Genomic DNA, 16,723 nt, shown 5'->3' on the forward strand with positions numbered 1-16,723 from the left:
GCTACTGTCAGTACTACATTGCCCTAGGTGTCCCAGGTGCCCCCTCTGAAATCAGCTAGGATGGATGGGGGCACAGTGACCTGGGAGAGGCCTGCTCATGCATTTGTGACTTTGTTTTCTTTTCCGTAATGGTGACTGCCAGACCTCAGCTGCCTCACCTCTGTATCTGCATCCCTGTCACTAGAATTAGCCCCAGTGTACATCTGCTGCTCAAGGGGTAATGCTTCTGCCTCTCCAGTTCTTGGGGTTGCAGATAATATGCTCTATAACCCAACATTCACCTCTACAGTTTCTTCTGGGACCTAATACAAGCTCTGGGAGGGCGAGGGGAGGTGGCTTGGCTCTGTGGCTTTGTTTTCCCTCTGGCAATGGCAACTGCTAGAACATGGCTGCTGCACCTGCGTCTCTGTGTTCTGTTTCTTCCCCATCACTGGGTTCAGCCACAGTTTGCGCTGATCACTCAAACAGGAATGCTTATTCTAACTCCCTGCAAATTAATTCCTCCTCTCTCCTGAGATCCACAGTGAGCTCCACTGGTCTGTGGTACCCATCTCTGCTCTTGTCCCTTCCCTGTTCCCCTGTTCCTTTAGATTCACCTACCTCAGATGTTTCAACGTGTGGATCTCTCAGATGTGTTTGTGTGTTGAGCTGGAAATTACTTGTTTAATTATGCTGTTCAACTTGCTGTAACCTCAAGGAGAGAGTCCAGGATATTTCTCTTGCTACTGTACTTCTGAAGTCACTCTCCAGGAATGGCTTTTAGATAGAGTTTGGATGTCTGATTCTTATTCATGGCATAGAAAAGACTCTTGCTATTGGACTGAGAGAAGAACATTTGGAAAGGACACCATTTAAGAGCCTAGAAGCTATTTTTGCCCAGGATCCATCTCAATCACCAAAGAATGGGACAGCCTGGTTCTCTCTGGTCAACAGTTTTTATCCACTTTATACATTGAGTCCAGTCACTGTGGGAGGGAGACCATCACACTGTGTTTTAGGATTTTTCTCATTACACAGGCAACAATTACTCTACAGATACTTTCATCTTTGTACTTTGTATAATTCAGTTTCTATTTGGACCCTTTTCAGCTACACTCCAGGATATTGATAAAGGCAGGGGCAAAACAAATTGGAGATCCCATACCAAAACTTGGAAATAGACTTGGTTCTCCAGAACACCTGAATTTGTAAATAAAGGGAGTGGATATCTTTGTTTTATTTAGGAAATTTTAGACAAGTAGAGTGATACTGATAATGTATGTTATGATGATTTTTGAACTTGACTTTCTAGTCAAGAAGTAACTTTTTTGAATGAGGGAGATAAAGGTAGCAGCCTGATGTTTTTGATATGACTGGTGTTTTTTGATTCCATGTCAAGATCTACCCAATGTAGTCACTTAATAAAAATAGAAAACTCCTAGAATATTATTGGCACGTGTAATCAACACAAAATTTTTGGATTAAATTGAAAAATAAAATCATTCTATTTTTTTTTTAAGGAGGATAATTTACTCTGACTAGTAACATTTTAAATTCATTATGCCATGAATCTTGATGTTTATGGAGCCCCTTCCTCTGAGAGGTAACAATTAAACATGTTTATTTCCTTGTGTGTAGTGTATATAACCTGTTGAACCTGGTAGGAAGGCACCAAAGCTGTGAAAATTTAACAGTATGGAAGAGTTTTGCTGCCACCTAATGGATAAGTGGAATATTTTTAATTATTCTGCAATACAGAATTTCCTTTTTACTTCATTGAACATTCATGTAAAGCTGTAGTAATTCTTTTTAAAAATATACTTTGTTTGGCAATAATTTTTTTATTTATATTAATTTTAACATTAGTGGTATGCGTCATGTGTATGTGTTATGGTGGTGGTAATGCAGTGGGTATGGTAGAATATAAAAATAAGTTTAACTAAATTTTCATCTAAGCATCATGATTGATTTTTTTTATTTTGTTTAAGTTAAATTTACTAGAAGTTTAAGGATCAAATATATGGGTTATGAATATTGATCTTCTTTGCTCAATGAACTTTAGGTAATTTGGATAAATCTATGAGTGAAGTGAAGAATTAACCATAATAAGAAAGAATGATAGGGAAATAAATAGGAAAAGCATGTATATGTGGGGAGGGGGAAGAGAGAGAGAGAGAGAGAGAGAGAGAGAGAGAGAGAGAGAGAGAGAGAGAGAGAGATTTGCCTACTGAGCTTAAAATATTCGAAGTTGCTTTTTACTATTTATAATCTATTTTTACATTGTATTTTACATTTTAAATTTACATTACAAATGTATTTTATATTTATCTAAAATACAGGAAGGGAATAATTTTTGTCTCTTTTGTTCACTGGTGAAAAATTCCTGGTGCATTCTAAGTGTTAATAACTATTTGCTGGGTAAGTAGTATTTATGTACTATGTAAACTCTAGAAAATAGAGGAAACAAAGTCACTCATAATCCCACTCAAAATTTAAACCATATTAGTCTTTTGATGACACATAACTATGTAACGTGTGGTTCACTAGGGCCTTCACTGAGGACTCCATGTCTACTGCTGCCATTAGGAATGTGTCCTTAAGAGGTGTAAACTTGTGTTCTGTTCTCTTGGCATTGACATGGTATGGAGATTGTTGCTGGTGAACTTGGTCATGTCCCTGTCTTGACTCCTTCTGACTATTCATATCTCTAAGGTCCAGCTATGACTACAATTCAATCCCTTACATGAGAAACTGGCTCAAAGCCATGTCTTATATGTTCACTCCCTATTCATCCAGACCCCTCAGGTAAGCTCACTTCATCTACCTTCTACTACACATGGGAACTTCTGGGTCATTTCACTTGGGAGAAAAGGTGGGAGATACAGGAACACCAAGCCGCATTCTCTGTCCTTGCTGCTCTACTGTCCCCTACGGTGTGGACTGGAGCATCAGCACAGTTTCTCTCAGCTTCCTTTTCAACTTATTTGGAGTTTCTATCAGTTCTAGAAACTGGGTTGAGGCTCTTTTCAGGTACTTGCAGCTTTCTTACCCTGGACTGGTCTCTTCTGAATTTCTCTCCTTACTCTCTGTACCTCCCGTCCCACCTCCCGCCCTCGTCCCCAACATTCTCTTCCCAATCATCCATTTAAAACAATAGGCAGATATGACCTTCAGGATATTGTGTGATAACCTGAATCTTCTTGCTTGTGTCTTATAAGAAAATTTTATTATTGAACCTCTGAAGCTTGATATGCAAAGACAGACTTTGGATTGTAGATCATTCTTTAGTCTCTAAACAATGCCTGACTTTCAATGATATTCTCCTGCTGTAGACTTAAAAATTTAAACTTTGAGCTTCAAATAGGGACAATGATCTGTTCTAGACTCTTATCAGTCTAGGATATCGAGCCTTATGCCTTAGCCTTAGTGGTGGAAGGAATTGTCTTTAAAGTAACAGCCTTTAAAAAAATGAGAAAAATAGGATTAATATAAGAGATAATACAATATGAGATATTTAAAAATGCTATCATTAAAAAAAATTATTTATTTCTTAATGCATAGAATAAACAATATTAAGAAAGGATATGCTCCACGTTAACAAGGCTCTGAGATACCTGATATAATAGGTCCCTACTAATATGCAAAGTCACAGAGAATATCTGTTTGCAGTGGTCACTACTGCTGCTACATAAGGCATGATAAAGCCTGCATAATATTGTTTTGCCTTTGAATCACATCCAGACAGATATCGATAGGGGATAGAGAAGTATGGATGTGCAGCTAATTGTTCTTGCTCCTATTAAAATCATAGAATATATACAACTTTGAATTAAAATGTAAATAAAATTTAGTGATAATATATTTACAAAAACAATTTTTATTTGCATATAATTTGACAAAATTATTATTTTTTATTTTTTATATCTTTACATTTCAATTATAGTTCACATACAATATTATATTAGTTTTAGATGTATAGCACAGTGATTAGAGATCACCCCAATAAATCCAGTTACCCATCTGACATCATACATAATTATTATAATACTATTGACTTTATTCTCCATGCTATACTCTAAATCCCCATGACTGCTTTGTATACACATATTTGCACCTCTTAATCCCCTCTCCCTTCACCCTTTCCCGTCACTCTCTAATCTGACAACTATCAAAATGTTCTCTGTATCTATGAGCTGCTTTCTGTTGTTTGTTTATTTATCCATTTCTCTAAGTTCTACATATAACATTTGTCTTTCTCTGACTCACTCAGCACAATACCCTCTAGGTCCATCCATGTTGTTGCAGATTCCAAAATTTCATTCTTTTTGATGGCTAAGTAATATTCCTTTGTATATGTACCACTTCTTCTTTATTCATTCATCTATTAACAAATACTCAGGATGCCTCCATATCTTGGCTATTGTAAATAATGCTGCAATGCACATATGGATTCATATGTCCCCTCAAAGTAATATTTTGGGTTCATCAGAGATAACTGTGTCCTTCTTTGTCTCTTGTTATAGCCTTTGTTTTAAAGTCTATTTTGTCTGGTATAAGTAAGTATTGCTACCCCAGCTTTTTGGTTTGTTTGTTTTCATTTTCATGAAACATCTTTTTTCATCCTTTACTTTTAGACTGTGTGTGTCTTTCATTCTGAAGTAATTTTTTTTTTTTTTTTTTGTGGGAAGCACATGTAAGGGGCTTATTTTCTTGTCCATTCAGCCACCCTATCTTTTGATTGAAACATTTAATTCATTTACAGTTAAAGTAATTATTGATAGATACGTAGTTATTGCCGTTTTATTATTCACACTTTCATCTTTATTTTTTTTTCTTCTTCTTAAAGAAGTCCCTCTAACATTTCCTGTAATACTGGCTTGGCGATGATGAACTTCTTTAACTTTCTCTCATCTGAGAAGCTCTTGATTTGTCTTTTGATTCTGAATGATAGCTTTGCTATGTATTCATCTTGGTTATAGGTCTTATAGTTCTTTGCTTTTCATCCTTTTGAATATTTCCAGCCAATTCCTTCTGGCCTGCAAAGTTTCTATTGAGAAATATGCTGACAGTCTTATGGCAACTCCCTTGTAGGTAACTAACCACTTTTCTCTTGCTGCTTTTAAGGTTCTCTCTTTGTCTTTAACCTTTGGCATTTTAATTATGATGTGTCTTCGTGTGGCCCTCTTTGGGTTGAGGAGCCTGGCGTGGGGACCTCCACAACTGAAATATTTTTCCTAGTTCTCAACCACCACATGTGGGTGTGTGGGACCAGCCTGCTCCATATCTCCGCTCCTCCTACCAGTCTCAAGGTAGCCTCTTCTGTGTGTCCCCAGTTGAAGGACTTCTGTTAAGTCAGATTCCAGGTGACTCCCAAGGATGGGAGTTTGGGATTCTCGGCACTTCTTGGACTTGTATGCCTATTTTCTTCACCAGGTTAGGGAAGTTTTCCATCACTATTTCTCGAAATAGGTTTTTAATTCCTTGCTCTCTCTCTTCTGGTACTGCTATGATGCAAATGCTGGTATGCTTGGTATTGTCCCAGAGGCCCCTTACAATTTTCATTTTTTTTTTTATTCCTTTTCTTGTTGCTCTTCTGACTGGATGTTTTCTGTTACTTGTCTTCTAAATTGCTGATTGAATCTTCTGCTTCATCTAATCTACTGTTAATTCTATTGTTAAAATGAAGGTATTCTTCATTTTCATTATTTTGTTCTTAATTTCCAACTGGTTCTCTTTTGTGTTTCTATCTCTTTGTTAAAGTTCTCATGGAGTTCATCTACTCTTCCCCTAAATTCACTGAGCATCCTTATAACAAGCGTTTTGAACTCTGCATCTGGTAGATTGCTTGTCTCCATTTTGTTTAGATCTTTTTCTAGAATTTTGTTCTGTTCTTTCATTTGAGACATGTTTCTTTGTCTCCCCATTTTTGCTTCCTTCCTGTGTTTGCTTCTATGTATTAGGTAGGGCTCCTATGACTCCTAGTTTTAGTATAGTGGCCTTATAGGGTAGATGTGCTGCTGGTTCTAGTGCCATAGTCTTCCCAGGTTACCTTAGCCAAGTACTTCAGGTATGTCCCTTGTATGTATGGGTTTTGTGTGCCCTCCTGTTGTAATTGAGCCTTGGTTACTGTTTGCACACTGATGAGAGAAATTGACCCTCAAGCTGATTGGTTATGATGACTGCCCACGACCAATAGAGGAGCTATTTTGCAGGATTCACTTTAGCAAGCTTCTGGTGACTGCCCTGTCTTCCCTTTGGGTGTGTCATACTCCAGTGTGACTCGAGGTGGTGTTCTGGCTCAGACAAAAGATGGCCTCCTGGGAAGAGCCCTGCTGCAGACCAAGTTCAGCTGCAGCCTGAGCCTTATTCAGGGTTACCTGGCATGAGCCAGCAAGCAATCCATAGATGGCTGCCACCCATGCTGGGCTTGGAAGTGCCTCAAGAGGCCAAGCTGTAGATTGAAGCTGGCTGCCACTAGTGCTGGCCTTGGGGCTGCTCAGCAAGAGGTATAGGGCATGCTGAGGCCATATGCTGCTTGTTTAGGTTTTATGAACCTTCGAAAGATTTTAGGAAAGTCCAGAACATGAGCCAAGACAGGCCATTTGTATGGAAAATCTACTGGAAGTAGCTTGGGTGGGCCTGCATGTTGGGAGGGGAGGGGCCTCAGGGAGTCACTAAGGTGGGGGCAACCAGTGTTAGCCAGATGGATGGAGACTCAAAAATGGCACCCACCTGGGTCCACAAGCTGGGCCAGGGGAGGCTCAATAAAGGAACTATGCTATCTGCCAGCACTTCTATTTGGGAGAAACCTGCCCCTTCAGCCCTCGCCCTGAAGCCAAACAACTTAGTTTCTCCCTACATATCCCCGGAGTCTCTTAAGCTGATGCTCCAGTGCTGGGGCTCAGAGCAAGTGAGTCCATCTGCAGAAAATCTGTGCACAGTCCTCTTAAGAGGAAAGTCTGCAACACCCTCAGTCTTCTCCCTCACTCAGGTGCAATCTCTGCTGGTCTTGCACCCAGAAATTGTGAGGGCTTGTCTTTCTAGCTTGCAATTCTGGGCTGGGGAACCTGGCATGCAGAACTCCACAGGTGAGGTATTTGTCCCAATCCTCAACCTCTTCACGTATTGTGTGATCAGCCTGCTCTGTGTCTCTGCCCCTCCCACCAGTGTCAAAGTGGCCTCTTCTGTGTGTTGCCAGTTGTAGAAATTCCATTCAGCCAGACTCCAGGCAACTCTCAACAATGGCTATTCTGAAGTTTAGTTGCAACTTTCAGTAGTTGCAAGAGGAGGCAAGCACAGTGTTTACCTACTCCACCATCTTAACTGAAAGCCAAATTTATTTTCATTTCATTATGTCATTCATATAGAACCTTCAAACTTCAAGTTAGGAGATAGGTAAAGAGTTATCATCAAAGGAATAAGCAGTATGCAGAATTAGAAAGCTGAACCTCACTTTGAAGGCATTTTAACCTCATTTAGAATTATCTCTCTTTATTTTTCCCTCCCAAAGATCAAGTCAAAAATAATCTTAGACTCATAGAATTGAGAGTAAAATTGCAAGGTCAAAATACTCAATGCTGGAATTCCATAACATCCAATGGTGTGATGGTAAATGTTTAACCACGAGATCTGAGGAGAAAACAAAGGCCCTTATTTTTAGTGTTAATTGATTTTTGTGGTGTAAATACTGCCATGATGGCCAGTTTCAATATGTTGAAATGATGTTAGTAAACAAGGAGTTGGAAGAGATAATAATAATTATCCTTGTGAACTGCTACCTAGCATTATTTTTGAACAGTCCTAGCATCCAACATTACCATTCCAGTATTTGATAGTTCTATTATTATTCTTTTCCTGATCATGCATCTAAAATGACTTTTGTTCCACTTTGACCCACTGGCCTTGGATTCCCTGTTTACTATCATCTTAAACCTTCTCTGCCTCATCATATGCATTCTTTGCTCCTTAAATCAATGAATATGACATTTTTCAGATTCCAAACCATTCTGATAACCCTGCCTTGGCAATATTTTTCACTGTTATGTTCCTTTGCAAATTTAATGTTTATAACTGACCACATAATGTAGCTCAATAGAACTCTTATCATCCTTTAGATGAATATTATAATTCCAATATAGACTACCTCTATATTGTTTTTCTTTTAAATTAATTAATTAATTAGTTCATTTTTAGCAGTCACATGACACAATTGGTTACTTTGGAGCTTGTGATCCACCAACAAAAATCCCCTTGGTCTTCCCCACCCCTTTGGTCTTTTTAATGAAGATGTTTTCACATGTATTCTCTGTCTTAATCAACCAAGCTACATAATGTTAGCACTAAATGATCTCCGTGTAGATCATCTAGTCTAATCTCTTCATTTTAGAGATGAAGGAACTAGAGATCACAGACGTTAATTTATTTACATAGGATCACATAGCTTTCTGGTAACAGAGTTGGGTCTAGACCTAGATCTTATGGCTCCTAATTCTGTTTATTTCCCCAAATTATATTATTTCCTTTAACTTTTAGAACACCATGAGATAGGAAGGGCAAATTCTATTAACTCTATTTTACACATGATGAAACTTAGTGTCAGGAATACAAAATGATTTGTTTAAGGTTACATGGGCAATAGTGGCAACTGATTTTGTGAACCTAAGTGCATGGCTATTGCTGTTATGGCACTTTATATTAGACCGTGAGATAATTTTTAAATTTGACTTTGTAATTCAGAGTTTTAATCATCCCTACTACCTTCCTGTCATTTACAAGTATAATAAGCATAGGTCTGTGTCAGCCAGGGTCCCAGTAGTAAACAGAAGACAACTCAGATGGTTCAGGAGACTTTAACAAAGGCATTGTATTAGTTTCCCAAGGCTGCCATAACAAATTACTATAAATTCAGTGGCTTAAAGCAAATTCATTTTCCCACAGTTAAGGAGGCCAGAAGTCCAAAATCAAGGTGTTGGCAGAGTTGGTTCCTTCCAGAGGCTCTGAAGGAAAAAAACTGTTCATGCTTCTTTCCTAGTTTCTAGCATTTGCCAGCAATTCTTGCATTCATTGGTTTGTAAAGGCATCTTCACATAAACTTTTTTTTTTTCTGTATCTTTCTGTGTCCTCTTCTCTACTTAGATGGACATCAGTCATTAGATTTAAGGCTCACCCTATATCAAGGATGATTTTATCTCAAGATCTTTAACTTATTACATCTGCAACAAATTCCATTTCCAAATAAGGTCACATCCTGGTGTTCTGGGTGGACATGAAATTTTGGGCAACACTATTTGACCCACTACAGGTACCATTGTGGTTATTCTATCCACATGAAATTGTGGGCAGAATAAGGAAACAAGCAAGAATGAGAAGTTCTTACTACCATTAGGCTTGAAGGAGCAAGGAGCAGAAATTGTGCCCTGGGATCCCACTGAGCTGGAGCAGTGAAGGAAGGGCCCATGGCAGAGATTCTACCTGCAGAGAGATGCGGCTCCTGCCAGGGTGCTGGGCTCAGAGCAGATAGAGTGCAGTAAGGAAACAGTTTCTCCTCTGTCACTGATCTCCTGCAGATGATTCTCACTAGCTAGATCCAATCAGAAACCAGGTATATTAATTTTTTATTACTGCTGTAAAAATAACCACAAAGCTGGTGTCTTAAAACAATTCAAATGCATTATTTTACAGTTCTTTGAGTCCAAAGTCCTAAAGAGGCTTCACTGGGTTAAAACTGAGGTGTCAGCAAAACTTACTCCTTTCTGGAGGCTCTATAAGAGAATCTGTTTTCTTGCCTTTTCCAGCTTCTAGGTGACATCCATATTCCTTAGCTCATAGCTTTCTTCCTCCATCTTCAAAGTCAGCAATAGCAGACTGAATCCTCTTTGGCTATGTCAGAACATACTGACAGGATCCAGGTGTTAGGATGTGGACATCTTTGGGATGGGTCATTCTTCTGCCTACCATATCAGTTGACAGGTTGTAGGATTCAGCCTCCTAGGCAGGGTTGGATCCAGGTTATATGGGGATGAAGCTTATATGGTTAGGAGACTCTCTGCAGGAAAAAGAATTTAAAATTGCCTTAAGCACAAGGCTTGGAAGGGGCAATACCTGAAGGGCCATGAAGATGAAACTTTATTAGCTCCACAGTAAATCAGCCTCTGCTCCAGGGCACAGAGCAGGGCAAAGCAAAGCAAAGCAGGGAATGACCTGGGGTGGGGGTGGGGCAAGCAGGCAAAAATCAGAGCAGTATGTCTTATAAGTTTGTCCAAAAAGCTGATTAAAAGGTTGACTTGTTTGGAATTTGTTGGCGTTTCACTAGTGCCTGTACTTCAGTGACATCAATCTTTTCCAACCATAAATCAGCGGCTATTTGATAATCTTGTTCACGAGGATTGAATGAGAGATAGCCAACAGCTGAAATTGATTTATACCATACCTTTATAGAGTTTAGGTTTCACCCATTTTTCCCTCTTATTGCATTTAAGCAAATGTAAAGTAATGCTATTGAGGTTGGTACATTCCCACTCAATACTACTCCGTAGCCTTTTAAGGAAGTATAATTTTATTGGCACCTTTCCCTTAGGCCTTCTCCTCAGATGACCTGTAACAAGTTGTTCACTCACTAATCTGGAGGAGATAAAACTGAACCTTAGATTTTATAATTAGAAGCTCAGGCTTATTGTGTTGCCTATGGGAATTCCATCTAGTCTATTCAGTTCTAAATTTGCATCTTTCATGTGACAATGTAGTGTATTTGACACAGAATTTTTCTTCTAGATCCCTTAAGTTATAGGACTTTACAGTTCAGTCATATGAGAGTGAGTCAGCAGTTTAATTCCAATATCTGCCTTACTACTACCCAGGGACTTTCTAACAAGAACTAAGACTGTTATTAGTTTGATTATTACCCAAGTAGAATAAAAAGGAACTGCATTAACAAGAATAGAGAAGTGAAGAATACCAATTGTCCATGTCTAAATAGGTTTTTTAAAAAAGTAAACTCCACTGTAGATTTTACTTTTTGAAAATAGATCTACTTCCTGAAGAAAGTTTTGTTTTGAGGTTATTTGCTTGCTTTGTTTTATCTCTGCAAGTCTGATGAATTTCCCTGATTGCTGTAATTGTGCAAATCTTCGAAATAAAAATTGCATCGAAAACAGAAAGAGTAAGAGAAATAATCATACTGATAGACCGAAGAGATTAGCATACATAACCTAATAATGGACATCCTAGCTAACATTCTTCTTTTCTCGGTTTAGATCCATTGAATGAAAAAAGTCACAAATAACCATAATGCAGTTAGGTGTGGGTCTTTTCTAAACTAACAGCATGGGTTCTATTTCTTATAATTTATCAACTAAGGCCTTTGCTTGATAGTAATATGTTAAAAAAAATTTCTAATTCTGTAGTGAACATTTACGACACTTTTTTCTCTAGATACATAAACAAAATAGAAGAGGAAATGGTTAGTAATGGAGTAAAAACCAAAGGAAACTCAGTGAAAGGGAACTTAAAATAAAGGTGGTGGTTATTTCAAGTGCTGGCCCCTTCAGAAGTTTATTGTTTGATTTAAACACTCCAAGGAGCACAACTTAATCTTTGATTCAACAGCAGTGCCAACACAAAATGCTACTTTAACATATCCTGTGCAAGTCTTAAATACTGAAAGGCCTCGACTGGCCTTTGGGTTCTGTCACTTACCAGTATTGTGATCTTGGGTAAGATACTTAAATTCTTTAAGCCTCTGTTTTCTAAGATTTAAAATGGGGGTCACATCATCTTCCTTAGAGTGCTGTAAGAATTAGAAGTAATATGTGTAAAATATTAATCATGCAATTATGCTGCATTATTACTAATATTACAATTGCAAAGTTTATAATTTATTTTGTGTGACTTTTTTTCTCATATATTTACTTTTAAATAAAAATCAAGGTTTAAAAATCAAAGTTTAAAAATAATCTCTAGCTGGGGAATTGTATGTATTCATTTGTTAATGGGAGTGATAATTTTGGGTGAAATAGACAGCATACATATTTCTCAATCTTTCTCAGTCAAAGGGGTTTTCCTTTGAGGATATGGTCTGCAGATGTTTATTTAAAATGTTTCTTCTTTAGTAGAAAAAATGGAGAGTTTAATTATAGTATACCAAGTTTTACATGGTGTATTCTATAATTCCTAGTTTTTGAACTCTTGAATCACTCATAATTTTTAAAGTACTATGTAGAAAAATAAAACAATTTCCAGCAATGTTTAGTATAAATACAAAGGATAGAAATTATTAAGAGAAACACATATATGACCATTGAATCTTTATAGTGAATGATAGCAAGGAAAGTCACTGACTTTCCAGATTTTTCTGAATAAGTTAAAAGATGTTATAAAATTATATTTTAGTTTATTTCATCTATAAAGTGTGTGTTGGGGGGGGACCTGTAAATTTCTTCCTCTCAAGTTTCACATTTGTATTACTTGTTAAGTTCCCTGTGGCAGAATTTCCTAGATGTTATTGAGATCACTTCTCCCTTTATTAAAAAAAAATCCTGAGTTTTAGCAAAGTGCATGGCTGCCTGCCTAGGTGTTGTTTCCCAGTTTCTGTCATGGGCTTAGTTTTGACCAAAGGATGGAGGAGAAAGCGATGTGTGACACTAGAAGAAAAGAAAACTGATACAGGCACGTTGGCCCAGAGATGGGGATCTCTTGTTTAGAGGGACAAATTGCTCACACCAATCCTGACACCTCTTATCTTTGTATAATTATATGAGCACAAAATAAACTACTTTGTTTAAGCCACTGTATTTTAGGTCTATATTGTAGTTTAGTGTGTACCCTAATAATTCAACCAATTGGAGGAGCAAAGCACTAACTTAGAAGAAAGTAGGCAGTTTCTAGATAAACACCGTTGTGGGGTCTTTATCTCCCTGAGTGTTTATTCTTTATGCCTGGTGGCGGTAGTAAGAAACATCAGAGATATTTTAAAATTTTAGAGGTAGTTATTGAGCGGTAGTTCATAGGGCTGATCTCATGTCAACACTAATAGTCTCAGAAGTTCTCAGCAGCTATTGAAACAACTGCTGCTTTCTGGTTGCCTTGACTTCAAGATGTAGACTCACAGTAGCCTTAACCTTTCTTCTCTGGTGCTGAACTTTGCTCTGTGGCTTGGACTGCTCAGAAAATGCCTGCTCTCTTCCTGTTTACGTAGGGCATGACTCCCAACCGATCTGAACAACTGACTTTGTAACTGTCCATTGGAACTGCTTGGGAATGTGGGTGCCCATTTGGTTTCTCTGGCTTAAACACTGGGATATATTCTAAAGGGGTCACTTTTGATTGGCTCAAATTTAACTCAAATTTAGAAAAATGCAATCTGTAGAGAGTTCGAGATTTGTAAATCCAGACATTGGTAATAATCTCACTGGTCATATGTAACAAAGGGAAATTTTCCTGCAACAATAGAAACTAGCAACTATTGAGTATTATGCAAAATCATACGCCATGGTAATCTCATGATGTCTCATTTGTTTTCCTCCTTGTTAGTTATAAGTCTTATGAAGCATCGATTGATTTAGGGGCTCATCTTAGACTTCCAGGCTAATGTGCCTGTGTACTATATACACCTGCATTGCCTCTCGCTGGCTGTTCTTTCTAAATAATTCTTCTGATGTCTATAAGAATAAGTCTACAGGTTTTGTTTTGTTTTGTTTTTGTATGCATTGCCTGCATGGTTTTCTCTTTATCTAGATCGTCCTGATTCCCAATATTTCCAATGAAGATTACTTTTTGAAAAATAATCAACCTTTAGCAAATAAAAACTCTTCTTTCTCCTTCTCCACCTTCTCTCTTCTTCTATGTAGACATTGTTTTTGGGAATCTGTTAAAGCAAAACCTTTCTTTCTTCCCTGCCTATATGAGGGGGCTATCCCTGACATATGTATACCATTGCATATGTAAAAAATTCCTTAGCTCTCCAGTTCGACTTGTCATAGACACATAGTTCTGAGAATGGCTGCAGAAAGAAAATCTTGTATGTGTGTATGTCTATGTGTACACATATACACACATACATACATGTACACATATATAGATATACATATAGTTTTATATAAATAAAGTATAAATCTATATATAGCAAACTACTTGGAACAAATTGTCTCAGACAAACTTTTTCAATAACTTTCAAAATTATCTTTCTGCTTCCACAACTGGCCTTCCTACAGTTGGCTTTCCTGCAGTGTATTGTCCACAAAACAGCCTGGGTGATCCTTTGAAATGTAAGTCAAATCACATTTCTCCTCTGTTCAAAACCTTCTAATGTTTTCTATCTCATTCAGAATAAAATTCATTGCCCTCATCGTAACCTCTAAGGAACTTGGTTCCTACCCTAATTCTTTGAACTCATTCCTTATATTCATGGTCTTGTTTATGCTTCCTCAAACTAAATGGCTTTCATGCTATTCCTCAAGCACACTAAGACCATTCTTGCTTCAGAGCCCTTGCACATTCTGTGCCCACTCTGTGAAATGCTGTTCCCTCAAGTATCTACATGGTTTATATTCCTTCACTGAATTCTCTGCTTAAATGCCAACTTAACAAGGAGGACTTTCCTGACCACTGATCAAAATCACCCTCCCCTCTCCCTCTTCCCTGACACAATCTTTGCTTGTCACTTTCTTCTTCATTCATCACAGTAAAGAATGTCTCTAATTTGCTCAATTATCCACTCCTCCAGTACCTAAAACAGTACCTGGCATGTGGTAAATGATTAATTAAAAATAATTAAATACTTTGTTAACAAAGCATTTTCTGAAAAACATGTTCTCATTTAATCTATCGACCAGAGTTAGACATTAATTAAGTGCTTAAATTATTGTTAGAATAAAATTTGCCTTTAATTTCTAAACATTTATTTATTACCTATTGTGGTATAAGACACTTTACTAGATGATTGGGGATTTATCCAAGAAGGGAGCATATTTTTATCTTTCAGTAAGAGCAACACATAAAACTTGTAAATTGTTTTATTTGATATTCAATTTTGTTATATAGACAGAGAAATTACTGTTACTAATTTGTTATTAACTGATTTGCATTATTTTGGAAAACTATCTAGATCTCCAAGCCTTGTCCTGTTCCACTTTATCTTTATACAAAACAAGAAGATAAGTTTGAAAATTATTGAAATAGTTCACTGAGACAACTGGTTCTAAGTAGTTTGATATGTATAGATTTATATTATATTTATATAACACTATCTATATACGTATATATATGTATCTCAGATTTTCTTTCTGCAGCCATTCTATGATGAACTATGTTTCTATGACAAGTCAAACTGGAGAGCTGCTATTCTGAACATCTATTACCGAAGCAACATAGTTCATAGGAGTGAGCAGAGGTTTATTCTTCTAGATGTGAGTAGTTAATGATACATTACTTTTAAAAACAGAGTAATTATAATTTCATCCTCTGAACAAGTCAAAAATGGCCTCACTTAAACACATAACCTTCAGATCTTGGTAGTAATAAAATCATTTTTTTATTTATGCTGCAACCCCAACATAAGTTAGAAGAGGGCTTTGTCCATCAGAGTCAGCTGGGGCCTCGGGTTGATGGAAGCTCCAATTGAACATCTGCTTCCATGAAGAAGAAAGAAGCAGCCAGAAAAAAGGGTCGTAGAGCTATGCACTAGCAAGTAAATGTTTCACATCCTCCGATTTCATGGGCCAGAGATAGTCCCATGGACACTCCTAACTTCAGGTGAGTCTGATGTATAGGAGAATGGAAGATGCAGAAAATGGTGAACATCAGTAATGATTATCAAACCTACCCATTGACAAATACACAGACACAGACACAGACACACAGATATATGTATGTTATTTTTCTTTTCTGTTTCTGGGGCAATAACTCACTTGTCCTACAAAATCTTTGGCTGTGGTAAGCCCAGTGTTTCTTACTTGGGTTTACTTGTTGAATTTTCCAGAGAAGTTTATAAAATACAGGGAAATGGAAGCTAGAAAATGATGACAGAGAAACAATTTATTTTCTGGGAACCATCACTCAACACTGGCAATATTGTCTTATTATTATAGATTGGAATTTGTGCTTGCTTCTCAGTTTTTATCCAATTACCTCTAACTTTTATTTTTATATCGATAGTTAATAAAATAATCAAATATTTGATAAAAGGGGAAAAAAGAAAATTTAAAAATTGGGCTGCTCTTTGTAAATGCAAATTATTCAAATCATGATCTGTTAAATACTTATTCTCTTTAACATAGTCAAAAATATGAGAAATGAATGTAATGCCAAAAAGAGGAACTAAATCATGGTTTATATAGCTTGGTCTCTCTTAGAAGTAGAAAAAGTAAAGAAGTAGGAGTAAACAGAAAGATAATGCTTACAATACGTAAAAAGCAAATGGAGAGATTGATTCTCACAGATTATGTTCCTGAGCTTTATCAAAGGTAATTTTTTTCTCTAAATTATTTAATTATAACTGTAAAATTTAAAATTACTTATACTCAGGGCTTTAAAAGTACATAACTATAAATTTAAACTTAATTTTAAGTGTTTAACTATTATAAACATTTAAATTTTAATTTACATTTTACTCTATAAGTTAGAAATAAATGCTATTTTTAATGCTAATTCAAAAATTATTGGTAACATTTGATTGTAATGGCGAATTTTATAAAAGAAAAAAGGAAATGATGAATTGAACTGATATGTGAGACTTCTATAATATCGTTCT

At 36.8% G+C, this 16,723-nt stretch overlaps 1 protein-coding gene across 5 annotated transcripts in view; it reads left to right on the plus strand.

Moving 5' to 3' along the window:
- The first annotated feature begins 16,335 nt into the window (after window positions 1–16,335).
- Window positions 16,336–16,723, plus strand: part of TFEC (transcription factor EC) — a 185,724-nt gene continuing 185,336 nt past the window's right edge. For 2 of the 5 annotated variants that reach the window (XM_036231013.1, XM_036231015.1), the window contains exon 1: window positions 16,339–16,436. The gene's annotated coding sequence lies outside the window, so the exon portion shown is untranslated. Of the gene's footprint in view, window positions 16,437–16,723 lie in introns of all 5 variants that reach the window. The other 3 variants (XM_016119316.2, XM_036231017.1, XM_036231019.1) reach the window with 3 other exon arrangements.

This window comes from Rousettus aegyptiacus, unplaced genomic scaffold (assembly GCF_014176215.1).
Source record: "Rousettus aegyptiacus isolate mRouAeg1 unplaced genomic scaffold, mRouAeg1.p scaffold_m13_p_13, whole genome shotgun sequence".
Taxonomy (NCBI): domain Eukaryota; kingdom Metazoa; phylum Chordata; class Mammalia; order Chiroptera; family Pteropodidae; genus Rousettus; species Rousettus aegyptiacus.